Source organism: Dipteris shenzhenensis, chromosome 17 (assembly GCF_047967505.1).
Source record: "Dipteris shenzhenensis isolate YYH24624 ecotype China chromosome 17, Dip_SZ_1.0, whole genome shotgun sequence".
NCBI classification, from domain to species: Eukaryota; Viridiplantae; Streptophyta; class Polypodiopsida; order Gleicheniales; family Dipteridaceae; genus Dipteris; species Dipteris shenzhenensis.
Window position 1 is genome coordinate 2,024,028 of NC_141612.1, and position 4,629 is coordinate 2,028,656.

A 4,629-nucleotide genomic window follows, 5' to 3' on the forward strand; every position below is an offset into this window, starting at 1 on the left:
AAAATTCTAGCTGTGCGCTTTGCAGGTGAAACATCAATCTTATTATTAGTATTTCTGGGGCTGTCCCTTAAGGCTGGTAGTTAAAAACTACATGGACTTTTGTCAGTATGTTAACAAGGGTAGCTCTTGGGAGTCTTGGGAATATGCGGCTTAAGTTGTTAAAGTCACAAGTTAGAGATGATAAAATTCCAAGGTTGAAGTTGTCTATGTGCAAATTGTTGAAATTCTGTATGGTGTCAAAGAAACAATATTGCTCGTTGTCTGTAGTAACGACAGAGACACGTCATTGAAAAGAATTGTTATGTGGTGTGGTTGCTTATTTCAAATCGCAGCATATTAGCACATCTGCCAACATAGATTTGAAGGGTTTGAATCTCTAGGATGTATGATTGAGTTGTTCTCAAGCATATGACAAAATGCATGTTGACTTTCGTAACCTGAAGAATATTCAAGCTTGAAGCTTCCATCTTGTTCTTAATTTGAGAGCCAAAGACCTAGCTTATTTTAGAGTTCCTTCTTATGCCTACTTTTGGAATGGGGTCGGAATTAACTTTAATGATATATCCCATTGAGGTGAGGAGAGAGAGATCCATTGGAGAGGCTTTCTTGCCAAAACTTCAAGTTGTCAAGGTCCAAGTTGTCAAGGTCCAATTAGCTTGAGTCGTCTCAACAGCGGAGCTGTTACCCACTAGGGTTAGAGAGACACTCTAGCTGTCGTCAGTACCTCTGTAACTTAACCCATGCACGTTATATCAATTGCAAAGATTTATTGATTCATAAGCTCGTTCTTGAACTGAGCATTCATAGTTGTGGTCATACATACTTTCTTGGGTAGTGTCTCATGATGTATATAGTAATAGAAACATCATCATTTTTCTTAAGATAATAATTTATCACATGGCTTATCATTTTCATAAGGAAATGGAATTAAATTACTTCATCGAAGGAAATTGACGATAACATACGCAACTAAGTAATTACTCATGGTGCTCTTTAGTGGCGGTATCTTTTTTGAACTTGCATCCATGTGCATGTAGTGTACCATTGATCATTAGATTGATTGGGATGTCGGTATGACCTTTTTTTGTGTGTGTGTGAGGGATCTTTTTTTATACATGCTTTGAGAGAGTGGAATGAAAGGGTGTGGTACAATTATTCATGCAATCATCTATGTGTCTAAGCGAAAGCATGTGAGTGCACATAACCTAGTAGTTAGGTAGGGACTACCTATATGTTTTTTTGTTGGGATTTTCATAGGGCAGTTAGAACTCATTCATCACTTCTGAGCTCTAGGTAAAATCGATTGATGCTACCTATATGTGCGAAGATGTACATATGCAAGTGAGTGCTCGTGATACAATTTAATCCTAACGAAGGAAGACTTGGTTTCCTAAATCTTCATTTTTGTCGGAAATGGCTTGCATGTTGTAGTAGTGCTTCAGTCGGCTTCCGTTTATTTTTGTGTTGAATTGGACTCCATCCAATGTTTTTAGTAGCACAGCTCTGATGGGATTCATCTTTCGTACTCGGTACAGTCCTTGACCTAGATACTTCAGTTTTCCCTTGTGTACTTTGGCATTGTATAACAGGACTAAGTTGCCTTCCTTGATGTCTTTAGCTTTAAGGTTTCTGTTAAACCATGCCTTTCTTCTGCGTTTTTCTGTTGTCATGGCATGGTAGGCGACTAGTCTTGTCTCTATATGCTTTTCCAACTGATAGAGTCTTTCTTTCAAGGATTCATGGTCTCCCATGCGTTCCTGTACTGCGATGCGTAGACTCGGTATTACAAATTCGAGTGGGACCACAGCTTCAAGGCCGTACACCAATTGAAAAGGTGTGTTCCCTGTACTGACCTTGAATGTGGTTTTGTATCTCCATAAGGCAGCATTCAGTTTCTCTGCCCAATCAGAACGCTGTGGCTCTACTACCTTGGTGAGAATAATGCATATTATTTTGTTGGTGGATTCTGCTAGTCTATTTTCTTGGGGGTAGTAGGGTGTGCTTTTTCTATGGATTACCATAAAGCCAGACAAGAGTTCTTGGATTACGTCATTGACAAAATGTGTGTCTCTACCCAACACAATTTCAATGGGGCATCCGAATCGGGTGATCACATTTTCATATAAGAATCTTGCTGTGCATTTGGCATCTGTCTTTCTAACTGCTTTAGCTTCAGCCCATTTTGTAAAGTAATCAGTGGCCACAATGATGTAGCGTGCTTGTGTTCCTTTTGCTGCTGGATGTATGGGACCCACATAGTCAATCCTCCATTTTTCAAATGGTTTTTGTGCAACAATTGGTGTTAGGGGATTGAAGTCTTTGTGTTGTGGTTTAATAGTCCATTGGCATACATCACAGCCTTTTACATATTCATAGGCATCTGCCCACAGTGTTGGCCACCAGTAGCCTGCGAGGAGAACTTTTCTTGCTGTGGCTTCCCTTTGGAAGTGTCCTACAATGCCTTCATGGACTTCACTCAGGATTGGCATGATCTCATGAGGCATTACATATCTTCATATCTGGTCCTTGCTCATCTTGTATAGTTGTCCTGCAATGAGTTGATAGGGTGCAGCCTTTAGAATCAATTTTCTGGCATCTATTGCTTTCATGTCAGGGGGTGGTCTTTCTGCTATTAAGTACCAAATGATATCTCCACACCACTCTGGAACAGCATCTATTTGAAATAGTGTGGCATCTGGTAACTCGTCTTCTACTCCAGTGGCTTCTTCTCCTGACTTGACCTGAGACATGTGATTAGCAATGTAGTGTTAGGCACCTTTGCGGACCACGATTTTGAAGTTGAATTCTTGCAGCAAGAGAAGCCATCTGGTTATTCTTCTTGTGGTACACGGACGGTTCACAAGATAAAGCAATGCTTGATGGTCGGTATAGAAGACAAAATCTTTTGCCAGTAGATAGTGTCGACATTTCTTCACACTATACACCATTGCTAGGGCTTCTCTTTCTGTGGTTGTATAGTTGATCTCTGCATCATTGAGTTGTCGACTGGCAAAGTAGAAGGGGTAGTCTTTCTTATGTTCACCAGGTTGACAAAGCACACTCCCAATTGCATACTTGGATCCATCAGTATGTACATGAAAATCAATATCCCAATTGGGAGATATAAGGATGGGTGCTGTGATTAGGCACCACTTTAAAAGCTCAAAGGCTTGGTCGCACTCTTCGGTCCATAAGAACTCCACTAATAATTTGTAAAGTGGTCTAGCTATCATGGCATACCGCAATATAAATCTTCTATAATAGTCGGCATGTCCCATAAAGACCTGTACACCTTTGGAATTTGTAGGAGGCAATTCCATGATGATTTTGATTTTGTCCATGTCAGTTGCAATCCCATGTTGAGAGACGATGTGTCCCAAAACAACTCCGTGGGTGACCATGAACTGGCATTTTGTTGGATTTAGGGAGATGCCATACTCCTTGCATTTGATTAGTACTTCTTCAAGACATTTAAAGTGGTCCTGTTTGTTTCAATGGATGCACAACTCATCCAAGAACACCTATAAAAACTTATTCAAAAATGACTTGAAAGCTGTGAACATGACTTGCTGGAATGTGGCCGGGGCATTACAAAGGCCGAATGGCATGACTCTATATTGTGTGCGTGCATGCATGCATGCATGTGTGCGTGTGCACGCATGCATGTGTGCGTGTGTGCATGCATGCGTGCATGCACGTGCGTGTGTGTGTGTGTGTTTAGATTAAAAAGTTCCATCATTAATTGAGCCATACAATTAATTCCAACAATTGGATAAAAAGTTTTAAAAAGGAAAACATATAAGGAAAAAATGTTTGAGGCATCTAAGTTTAAAAATGCAACTAGAGTTTGCAAAAATTTTGATCAAAATTAAGAAATTTTTAATAATATTGAGTTTGACAAACATAATATTGAAAAAAGATGTCGAATCCTTAGGCAGTCCAGGTTCTGAGGTCGGGATCCACTTACCTACCACCATCCAAACAAACTAGGTGTTAGAACATCATAGTTACATTTAGGTAGACAGGTAATGCCTGTTTTCCCCGGCTTGTTATCGCTTTACCTAGGAATATAGACAACCATATGGATTCTTAAGTGGAGTAAGGAGCGAATGAGTACATGGGTTAAGAAGGGATTAGAGGAGGTATGGGACGATTAGTTGGCTTGGTATGTGGGGTGGTTAAAAAGAAAGTGTAAAGGGAAGATTTCACAGGGTTACATAAAAGAATAATTCATAGTTAGGGAAGTAATCATGTGTGTGTGTGTGTGTGTGTGTTTAAAATAAAAAACCTTTTAACAACACAGCACACGAAGCTTAGATAAGGGTGGATAAAAAATTTATTACATGGTTGTTCATAAAACCAAAAGTTGGTATAAAAGTGTAAAAAATAGCAATGTTGGTGTAGTCCTGACAAGTATCTTATTCACTAAAGAGGAGAATCTACATACCTGCCACCATTCAACAAGAAAACATGATGAGAATCAGGCTAACTTAAGTTGGGAAGACAGGTCTCATAAACCCTCCTCCCTTGTTATCGAGGTCACAATAAATTAGAAGCTTAGCCATAACCTTAACCAGCACGATGTAAAAAATTAAGTTAAAAAATATGGGTTTCTTCAAGTGTGGACTA